The 11,985-nt window shown below is 38.2% G+C and overlaps 1 long non-coding RNA gene across 1 annotated transcript in view; it reads right to left on the bottom strand.

Moving 5' to 3' along the window:
- Positions 1 to 1,995: 1,995 nt before the first annotated feature.
- Positions 1,996 to 11,985, bottom strand: part of LOC142829480 (uncharacterized) — a 63,795-nt gene continuing 53,805 nt past the window's right edge. The window contains exons 3-4 of the long non-coding RNA XR_012903905.1: positions 4,324 to 4,412; positions 1,996 to 2,063 (exon numbers count right to left, since the gene is read on the bottom strand). This is a non-coding gene — a long non-coding RNA (uncharacterized LOC142829480). The remainder of the gene's footprint in view (positions 2,064 to 4,323; positions 4,413 to 11,985) is intronic.

The raw sequence follows: 11,985 nt of genomic DNA, 5'->3' as shown, positions 1-11,985 counted from the left end.
GACAGGGCATCATTAAGTATCTGGAGAATGGGTACTTAAACCTAAGCAGATCATCTATCTATTTAATTTGATCTGCTTAGGTTTAAATACCCATTCTCCAGATACTTAATGATGCCCTGTCTCACCCACCCTTTCCTTTTTTTCTTTTTCTCCCCCCTCTCCTCCCTCTCTCCTATTTATTTCAAGTTTTCATATCCCCTACTCATAACTCCAGTCATCTGAAGAAGTGGGCTGTGCCCACGAAAGGTCATGATACCATCTACGTGTTTTGTTAGTCTATAAAGTGCTACCAGACCATTTGTTGTTTTTTCCCAGTTTCAGATATCACTGTCTGCGTCTAGCTGCTCTCATTCTGCAGTTACACAAGCCAAGCTCTATGTACAACATGTGCCAGCCTCCAGCAAACATACAGGAAGAGGAGAGATGAAAAATTAGGAAAAAATATTTGACCCACCTGAAAAGTCTGTAGGGAAAGATTCTAAGCCACCGAACTCTCATAATGAACATTTGGTTCTAAGCCACCAAAGTGTCATGAACATCTAAACCTCAAACAATCAGTAATACTCCTGACCTCCAATGACCTGTAGAAGGGAGCAGGAGCATTGGAGGGGAAGAAAGTTCAGCCAACAGGGTTTTAGCAGTGACTGGCCAACCACATATCAGAATGTAGTCCGGAGTGGTGCAGCTTTGTAATACGATTTCCGGTGTGCTGTGCCTAACGGAAACATTCTGGCCCTCAGTTCTGACAGCTCATACTCAGGCAAGGTCATTTCAGTCAGTAGATCACTGTACCTTCCCAATTCGGTTTGCCCAATAGTCTTTAATATTCATCCCGATGGGAATGTTCCCTGAGTGATGAGCAATTAAAATTAATAAGAATTTTAGCATTTAACCCATTGCTGGTTAAAAAAAAATTAACAGCAGCTAATTAACTGCTCACTTAACTGCCTGGTAATGCAGAAAGCAAAGTCACTCATCCCCACCATTCTAAAGTCTCCCACGAGGCTCAATATTATCACTAACATTATTCAGTATTCCCTACTGTGTACCAGGTCTCACTAGTTTATTTATGCAGTTAACATATGCTTCAGCCCTCAGGCATACTCTTTTGACGTACTTGCCAGTGTGCTGACACAGATGCGGTGGTTATGGCTGAATATTGTCATAGGTGGCACCTGATACCAAGTGGCAGTAAGACTATTGATTGTCTTCGACTTAAAGAGGGCAGAGGCCTGAACATAGTTCTCAATGGTTGGCATGTAAAGTGCATGATTTACATGCAATTCATCTGTCCATCACTTTGGATAAAACTGTCACGTATCATAACTGTCTTATAAAGACAGCAACTAAGATCAAAACATTCCAACAAACCTGCTTGGAAAAAAACACCCAGAATGACTTGGGATGCCAACATCCAAATGTTACTCCTTTCGGTCTTGGCAGTCTGTAACTCAGCAGCAGAAATTGCACTCCAGTATGGGCTTGCTTGTCTCACACAGAGATTAACAACATACAACTTAATTCCACCATGAATATTACTTCAGGCACATTTCAATCTACTCCTTTACCATGGTTACCGGTTCTCTGAAGTATTGCTCTACTCAGTGTTCAAGAGAGGACAATGTAGCAAAGTTTGCGATGAAATTGTGTGATAAGCAATATCTACCATTAATTAAAGACTTGTTCAGTCCACCACGCAGTCTGCCCTCCCATCATGCACTGTGGATAAATGTACTGGGTAAAGAATTGGTGGTAAAGGATGTGTGGCGAGCATCATGGTCTGCAGAGAAAGTGACAAATAATTATCTTGTCTCTGCTCCCAACTTAAAGTCAACCCATGTTTGATTTACCACAAAGGCAATGGAGCCTTCTGAACCGGTTTGTACCTGACATGGAATTTAGGCTATAGCGGAATTTCGGTGACATTTTAGAGACAGTCCACTATGTCAAACTATAACACACATTGTGGAGAATTGGAAAATACCTGAGTTTGCTGGAGGTCCTTATGTCTTGAACATTGTTGATAACAACACTGTGGCTTGGTTTGACCAGACTGCATATGGCTAATAATAAAACAACAATAATAATAATAGTTGTTATTATCTGTACTGAAAATATGCTACATGAATTTGATACTTAGGTGCCTGAGAATACAATACAAGGGTAGATAGATAGAGGTCCTAGAACATTTGGGGGGTGCAATTGATAACACTGGATATATATAGAGAGAGACATATTTCTTCATTTCTGTGCAATACAAAATAATTCAAATGATATTTCAATGTCCTTTTGATATATACTTGCTAATGTATTTAAGCAATGTATTTTATGTATTGTATCTGAACATATTGTGCATTTCTTTTTAAACCTTATGGACAACATGCTCTTGCATTCAATATTCCCTCACGTCTCTGTCATGGCTTGAGTTACAGTCTCCTAACAAGAAATCATCATTCTAATGGTTTGAAAAGTTTGTGAGGCTTCTCTGGGAAAGAGAATGGAAAAGAAGAGTTGATGATCCTCATATTGCAATGTACAAAACAAAATAAAAGCTCTGAAGTAGTAGCAGAGACATATTCTGTGGGTAGGGTAACACCTAGCAGAATGGATTGTAGTCTGTACGTGGGACAGCTAGGATGCATCTACACAGCAGGGCTTAACTAGAAATAAACTATGCAAATTGAGCTACGTCAATTACATAGCTTATTTTGAAATAGCTTATTTCTAAATTGGGAGCATCTGCACAGGAATTATTTCGAAATAGAGCTCTCGTCCTCCAACTTCCCATACTCCTTGTACAATGAGGGTTACAGGAGCCAGAGTAATATTTCAACCTTATATCAAAATAACTGCCTGCTGTGTGGACGCGGACTAAGTTATTTCAGAATAGCGTTAGTTATTTTGAAATAATGTTGCTTTGTAAACAAACCTCTAGAGAATAATGCTACTCAAATATATACAGAAAATAATAAGAATAAATATTAGTCCAAAATAAGAATTTAAGTTATTCCTAACTGCCCAGTTCACAATTAAAGGCTGCAATTATACAAGGTACGTACAATGGTCACTCCCCAAAAGTTGTTTTTTTTCTAAATTGAAAGGCTCTACTGATTTACGCTGGGAAGTTCAACAGAGGCCAAGAAAGAGAAGTGCCCAATTCCAATTACCCTTAAAAACTCCACTGTCTCCTTTGAAAAATCCCAATTTTAAGAAATATTTCCTACACTATTGGGTAAAACTGTATAGCCAGTATAGTGAATGAGTTCAGAGTAGAGTGTCATCATGGCCCCTTCTGGCTTTATAATATACAAATCTATGAACTTATACTAAAATGAGGAATAGTAGTAAAAGCAGTATTCTCTGTCGAAACAAACTTTTTAATTCAGCCATTGAAATTCTGGAATAAAGCAAAAGGCTCATTCAGAGATTGAATCAGTGGAAGCAGTATATTTCAGGGCAGTCTAGAGTTGGGGAAAATGAGGCATTCCCATGGTCAGTGGAAACATTCCTTACTGCTTCACTACATCGTCATCATGCACCTTGTACAGATGGACAATTCTGACAAGGATCCCAATAATCCCTGGTTGTTGCAAGGTCCCAGGTTCATGGGGAATGCACCAACAAGGGACTATTTGAGATGCTGCTCATGTCCCTATGATTCACAGGTGGGGAATATAAGATTAGTCCAGACAGAATTCTGGGAAATCAGCATCTCCTTTCCTCTTCAGTGTAGGACACAGTGTTAGGTCTTTCTTCTTCCCTTTTAACAGGAACCCTCCACCCATCCACCCATGATTTCCCTGACTCCCTTGAGCAGTTCTGCATACTTTCCTAGTCTCACCTCAGCCCACTGGGGTAGCTCTAAGACAGCATGGCAGTGCAGATTAGTGGAAAATGTGTAAAAACAGAATCTCACCCTAGGTTTTGCACCTTTGGGGAGGAGGTTCCCAATTAAGTTTTCTCCTAGGGGGCTGAAAGTGCGTTTGATTCAGAATTTATTATAGAGACCATTATGGGTTTTTCCTGGGGAGAAGGAGAAGCCAAAGAGGCCATCTCATAGTTGCTATTATCTTGGAGCATTTTAATATCACTGGCTGTATTACGTAAGCATTTAATAGAGCACTTGGTCGATTTTACATTGGAGCCTTTAATTTAGAGTAAATAATTTTATCCACAAAAAGTGGTGGAATTTTGTTGGTTTAATTTGTGGCAATTAAAACAGATTTATAAATAAATCTTAAACTTGCATCTCATGCAACACACTTCTATTTAGGGTATCTCATTTCCATAGGAAAAAGTATTTAATTTAGCTATTAAAATTACCTTTCCTAAATGGACAGCTCTCAAATCCAGACCTTTCAGGAACATCTATCAACTGAAAAACAAATGGCATCAGTCTGTCTTCATTTCTCCTGGAAAAAACCCAAATGCATTTATATTAGCATTTCAAGTATATAATAAATCATTTAAAACTCAACAGTAGCTTTCTCTTATGAGCAGTATTTGAAATCAGTAAAAAGGTAGAATTTTTGTATTAATAGGTCCCAGTGAAGAATTACTGCTATAAAACAAAAAATATTTTTTAAATTATCACCAGCACTAGAATATCAAACATTATAAAATGCAGGCTTTATTGGTCTCTAAAATCACCTAAATAAAAACAAATTCCATCCCAAAGATATTCAAGGATTAACTAGAGTTTTCCTGCAAGAAATAGTTTTTGTGGGTTTATCTGAAATTATGATGGTTAAAATGCAGGACCTTTATGACCTACTCAATGGCAGGTTTACATTGAAACTGTTATAAATTATTACAGAGGTGAAGCCAATCTAAACAGTCCAACATAAATATATCTGCAGACATACTGGCTACTACATATTCTAAACACTGTCTGTATATGAATAAACAGAGCTTTCTAAATCATTTAAGAAAATGTATTTATTCATAAAATCAATAATATTTATTTTTATGTTTGACAAAAAAAGACCTATTATATTTAACTTATTGGAACTTGAAAAATGTTATTATGGAGTCTTATGTGGTTTTCCTATATCTGATAATGGATAAGAATTTTATTTTGAATTGCATGAGTGTTTCTAATAGTTTTTGTACCTGGGTAATCCTTACCTGTTTAAATTGTTATTTTATTACATTTCACAAATAAAATAGTTGAATAAACATATGGTACAGTGCCACTTTCATTCAGCAGCATGTCCACTAAAACTTTCATTAGAATATAAAACAGACATGGGTAATATTGAAAAACAAATCTATATTTGTGTGTTTTTACTTTCTGATACATTAGAATCAGTAGTAAAAATCAGATTTCAGCTCATAGTACTCTATTAAGAAGCACTTGTGACAGGAAAGGAAATGGGAGATCTTAATATGGCCAGAGTTAGTATATTCCATTTATATAACCATACAGGAAAAATTGTAAACACATATAAAATAGAATGATACTGTGTTGCTTCCTCATTTCACACAATAATAAAAATAATATGATCTTACATTGAAATACCTTATTTTAGCTTGGAGGTTCACAAACTGCTTTTGCAAAAGTGGCAGGTATTGGAATAAATTTCAAATTGCACTTTATCTACAAAATTTGATGTGGGGGACACAATGACACAATTAACAACAATTTGAGATTAGGATGGAGAACAAAAAATGTCCCCTGGCATCAGACCAATGATCCATTCTGTCAGTGAATGGTGCAAGAACCCTGAAAAAGGCAGGTAGTGTCCATGCAGAAATGTTTCTTCCTAATATCCATTAACTGAAAGTTGATTTATGACCAGAAACTCTTGGGGGTGTTTTTAATCCCTATGATTAAAAAACTTTGCTAGTCATTTTATCCATATATCTATATAATCCTTTTTTTAAACCCTACCAAACTTTGTAATTATATATTTAAAAGAAGTAATTCTATGCATAGCTTATCTGCCTGAGACTAGGTGATCATCATGGCTCTTTCTGACTTGAGAATTTCTGACTACATGACCATAGTGGCTCTTTCTGGCCATCCCCCAAAACATATGTATAATTTCAAATACTTAAATAAAAAGATCCATTGTAACCCTCACATGATAAAACTGATTGATACTAATTAATGTAACACTATAGATTTTGATCCATCAGTTAGAACGCCACATGCCTAAAACTTACAGGCTCAAGGCTTTTAATTCTGAGTATTTATTTGCAACATACAACTATTAAGTGAACATTTCAGTTAGCTCTGCATGCAATTTGGTCATTCTGTTTTGACATTCTTCATAGAGTTGTGCCCTATTAGCAATCTCCTTGCTGATGCAGTTTAATACTTGTGGGGCTATGAATCTGCTTAGGTCTCAGAAACATTAGCTTAAAGTTTTTGAAAGTTTCTTGCACAGTCAAGAAAGGGCTGAAGAAGAGAACAAAATTTCTGTCAGTATTTACTAGTACTCGCCCCCTAGTGGCACACCAAAGCAGCAGCTGTCACAGTAGTCTTCTGTGGCTACATCTAATGTTGCTGGTTAGTGAGTTAGACTGTGTACGGCTTTGATACATCCAAAGCTTGAGACCAGGACTGCTAAGCTGGCTTCATCCCCACTAGCAGCAATCTTGGTCAAAGAGACTTTAGCCCAAATCAAAGAGTTGGGATCCAGGTTCAGAAGAAAACTGAAACTATGGATGATTTGATTTTGCAGTTTGCGACATAGTGGGGGTGCAGTCTGCTCTGTAACCCGGTGTCCCCCTGTGCTGAGATGTGTGATTTCCACTGACTCACCCACATGTGTATTAGCCCAGACATCTGATAACAAGGCTCTTCCCCCAGGGGAGAGACAAAGGAAGGGAGACCGAGACGAACACCTGGTTTGGGAGCAGGGTCTGGGAGCAAGGCAGTCTTGGGCTGGAACCATGAAGGAAACACACTAAGGGGGGGGGGGGCTGGAATTGAGGGGCCCAGGAACCCCATCTCAAGGGGGCTGAGGCCTCCTGGCCCAGACTCCTGTAGACACATCACGTCTATGCTGTGCTGTACTCTGGAGAAGCAATAAACCCTCTCTATTCTACTGGCTGGTGGAGTTTATTCTTGCTGCTACAGGGCTGCAGGACTGGAGGAACCCCCACTCCCCGTCACACAGTTCTACCTCATTCCATTATAAACAGAGGCCCAGATCTGAACTTCCACCACCCAGAGTGCATCTCCACTGTGGCATTATTTCAGGATATTTCTGGTCTTTTGAACAAGCCCATCTTTTGACAAGCGCGTCTTTTGAACAAGCCCATTATTTCAAAATATAACAGGCTCGCTATTCCAACGTTCCTGTAAACCTCATTCCACGAGGATTAAGGGACATTTCAGAATAGCGGTTTATTTTGAAATTCGGTGCTGCATAGACACTGCTAAATTACGAAATAAGCTATTTTGAAATTAACTCAAAATAAGCTACACATTTTGCATAGTTCAAACTGTGCACTAATGTCAAGCTAGGGGTGCAGTTTATACCTAAAGTTTCAGGTCAGGGCTTTCAGGTAGCACTGGTAAATCCTGAAGAATACCCAGACATTTCCACAGAACGGGAGCTGAGCTATCCATTTCATACTTCCTTGTTTTCCTGGGACTTACTGCAACATGCAGTACTGCTGGTTTTGAGGAAATGATTAAAACAAAAGTAATTATAGTGGATCTTTGCCAACCCACAATCTCTGGAAATATCAGCAAGGCTCCACAGTCTGTTATACAACACCCTGTTACAGAACAGTGAGGCGGCTCATGGTGACTCCAGACAAACTCTCTGCAGTGTGAATGAGCAGTTGCTACCTCTGGTCCACGGGCCACTGGCAGGGAAATGAATGGTTCACCTTTCAGCAGTTATGATAAGTAGGGAGCAGAGTGGTGAGTCATCAATGATTTCCCTTGCTACTGTAAACTGGGGTGCTGTAGGAAGCCTCCTCGTAAAATAGGACTGGAAGCAGAATAACAAGCTAACTGCAATTCTGTAATTTCATTCACTACTTCATTTTCTATCAAGGGCAAGTAAGTACAAGCAGCACTGACAGGAATGGAAAGAGGTTTCCTTTCAATGAACACAAATTAACAATAGCAACAAGCAAAGTGGTGGGAATGACAAATGGACCTGAAAACATAAAATAATGATTAACCAAAGGGCATGTTATAGAATCTAATGGGGGGGAAGAACAGGCAGAAGACACAAAGAAAAATAAAAACAGAAAATAGATTCATACAAACCATATTCTACGGTGCTCTATGATGTTAAATAAAATAGTCAACAACAGCAATGTGAGGTAATATAAGTAGGCAAAAAAGGAAAATTGCTTTTAAAAAAGATATATCAGAAAGGTAGAGAAAGGCAACAAATACAAGAAAAGAAATAAGATGGGAAAATTTCCTGCTAAAAGTAATAACAAATTTTAAAAAAAGGAAAGAGTTTGAGAGAAAAATACAGCTGTTATAAAATCTGTGATTGAGCAGACCAGGAACTGCAGCACTTCCTAAATTTTCTCTGCTATTGATATTATCAATTGAATCCTTATGACAGTGTCTCATGTGCTGCCTTACTCTATCTTATGTACTTTAGTAAAAGCTGGGATCTAGAAATGTGAAAAAGGCTTAATTAAATCCTTCAGACTGTACCAGCAGAGAATTGTTTAAAATACAAGAAACAAAGTATATTATTCTCCTAAATTCTATGGGTTCCTTTAAACTGTCTATAGATCCTTGTTAATTTCATCCCTACTGAAATCTATAGGCTGATATTGATGAAAATGCAATAGCCAAAGAATTATGAAAATGTTTCACACTTTTGCACACTGCTGCTACCAATGCTGGTGCAACAGTTGTAGCTGCCATCTTTCTACTGTATTTTACACTAAGTTGAAATTTCAGTGGGCAGCTGCATAAGCAAGAGGTGTCATGACCACTTTCAAATACGTGACTTGATCCTATGCATCTAAATTTAAATTGGCTTAAGCGAGACACAAGTGAACTGCACTTTTCAAGGCAGCTTCATCAACTGCATTCATAGCAGCAGAGGAAATATCCCTCACCCAGATTCACTGACACTGAAAATGGGGCTGAAGACTATACTCTTGTGGAAGTATGTGTGTGGGGAGTGGAGGAGACTTGGATACAAACTGAAGGCATCGCATCTTCCTAGGCATACTGGCAAGTAACTGAGATTGTGACTGATCACCTGTTATCTCAATGCCATTCATTTCCCTGCCAGTGGCCCATGGACCAGAGGTAGCAACTGCTCATTCACACTGCAGAGAGTTTGTCTGGATAAAGGCGACAGATAGAGCTCAGCTACCCAGATGTGGGCTCAGCTTTCCCCACCCATACCCCTTACTTGGAGATGATGAAGTTCCAGTTGTCAGCCCTGGAAGAGCAGCAGCAGTGCAGAAGTTAGGGTGGCAATGGGGTGCTATGTCTGCTGTGGCTATTGACAAATATCACTTTATGAATGTCACTCGCACTTCTGTGCTGGTGTGGCATCGCTTTCAGAGTTGGTTACCCTGCCAGCATCTGCTGGTCTCTGTTCTGCTTTCACAGCTAGTTGGTGGGATATGTATTTGGGAAGGCGGCAAGACATGTAAATGAAGGTATCTGACCAGGTAGCCAGTATCAGTAGCCAATACAAAGGAAGAAATAAGAGTGCAACATGAGAATAGCAAACAACAAAAATATAACTTAGCACCTCATTCAAATGGCTTTAGAGCACGTCTATTCACAAGAAGATGTAGCATAGTGATTTACAAGAATTGCAACATTATTCCTATCATTGGCACAGGTTCTTCAGGATTGCTCTTGAACATGTGATTGATGAGACACATATAGAGAGCAAGCATTTACTCAACACTCAGATAAATAAACTTCCTATTGTAACCACACAAATTCCAGTGATTCATAGAGAGAAAGCTTTTAGGGTTATAGACATACTCAAACTCTGAAAAACAAAGAAAAAAATGTAAGTGAAGATCGCCGCCAACAGGAAGACACTGGGCCAGGCTTCCCACCCTATTGCAATTACATCACCACCCCAATGTCCTGACAGCAGGTTGAATAACCACATCTTTCATACACCTTGGCCAATTGCACTGACTTACATCCAGGATTATATCAGATAAGGTTTCTCCCTTTGCATTTGTGTCATATTCCAGCTAATCACAGTTAGACTTCTGACTGTTAATACCTCACTTGCTTCAATAATGTCCCAATAGTTTGGATACATAAATACATTTAGCTCGGTGGTTGCCTCATTGCAAAAATACCCCAAATTTCCTATATTTTTAATATTTATGTAATCATGCAATACACTTGTTCCTCTGTGGTTAAATTCTTTGTTACAAAGCACAGGACAGGAGTGTATAATATATAAATTCAACTTCAGGTGAAACAATTAGGCCAGCCTCAGCTAACTAAAAATTAAGCCTATTATTTCTTACTAGTCCTCATCTTATTGCCAAATCTACCATAGTTTTTATACAGATTTTATATTTCCCTACTCACCTTACAGTTTACACAAAAATAAAGTAAATTATTTTACAGGTTATTTTGTCATCTGGATTTTCTTCTCTTTAAATAATTTTTCCTAAATCTGGTTCTTGTGAAGACATTTCTATATAGCTAAGAAGGTTTTTTAAAAGATTTTCCTCCCTTATAAGCCTATCAAATTATACTCTGCATGACATTGTTTCAGCTGGTTGACCAGTGATCCAGACCTGATCTCAAAGAAGGACTCTGTATATGAAAAGCTTCAGAGGGGTAGCCGAGTTAGTCTGTAATAGGAAAAACTTAAAAAACAACAAATAGTCTAGTAGCTCTTTAAAGACTAACAAAACATGTAGATGGTATCATGAACTTTCATGGGCAAAAAGAAGTGGGTTTTGCCCATGAAAGCTCATGATACTATCTACATGTGTTGTTAGTCTTTAAAATGCTTCTAGATTATTTATTGTTTTTTAAGTTTTTTTCTGAATATGAAGTTAATCACATGCCATATGCTAAAATGCTTGGATGAAGATACTGTTTAAGAGTTGGAAACACCAGTTTATGTGATTTTGAATAAGGATTAACATGGATATTTATCCACAAATGAGCATGAAATCAGAATTGCTATTTAATGCGGATGGAACAAAGCAAATGGGTGGAAAGAGTCCAAAAAGTTCATCTATAATCTAACCATTTAAAGTGAAAAGGCAACCCCTAAAATGCCTGTACAACTGCCTGTTGAATTTGCCATGAAGCCAGATGCTGATGTGGAAAATACTGTATTTTTCCACAACTTCACATCTGGACACTAATTGCCACCTAAAGGAGTGGTGGTGTTCTGTGAAGTAAATGACACCCAGCCACCCTGCCTAAGCATTTTTGATTAATTAATGAAAAATATATTTGAAATGTAAGTCCATTAACACAAAAAACATTGGCACTGAATTACATGTGACAGAATTTTCCAAATAAAAATGCATAAATACACACTCAGCAGCCAAAATCTAGATTGATGGGGGATAATGATTTTATTTCCCTAGAAAACCTTTGAAATAGTGACAATCACTAGGGAGGATGCTAACAGCAATTGACAATAATATATTTTACAATTAAAGTATATAAAAAGACTCTACATATTTTATCAACCGATTCAGTGAAATATCTGGAGTGAGATTCTCACCCCCAATCCGGTCCCTTTATGCTATGTACAGTGGAATAAAGGGGATCTAAAAGCCCCATTTCCATCTGGGAAAGGGTTTTTTATTTGTTTGTTTGTTTGTTTGTTTTCAGTTCAGGTACCATGGAAGAAGCCTCAAAACTGCTCCTGGATGACCCTTCACAACATGGGATTGGAAATCCAGAAGGGAGGTGTGGAGGTTCTAGCCACAACAGAAGTCTACAGAGCAGCACTAAAGTCTCTAAGGGTACATCTACACTGCACAGCTATTTCGGGATACCTCGGGTATCTTAACAAGCCACCTGTTGTT

Source organism: Pelodiscus sinensis, chromosome 5 (genome assembly GCF_049634645.1).
Source record: "Pelodiscus sinensis isolate JC-2024 chromosome 5, ASM4963464v1, whole genome shotgun sequence".
In the NCBI taxonomy this organism is placed as follows: Eukaryota; Metazoa; Chordata; order Testudines; family Trionychidae; genus Pelodiscus; species Pelodiscus sinensis.
Note: the sequence above shows the minus strand (reverse complement) of the source record. Positions and strands in the feature narration are given on the sequence as shown.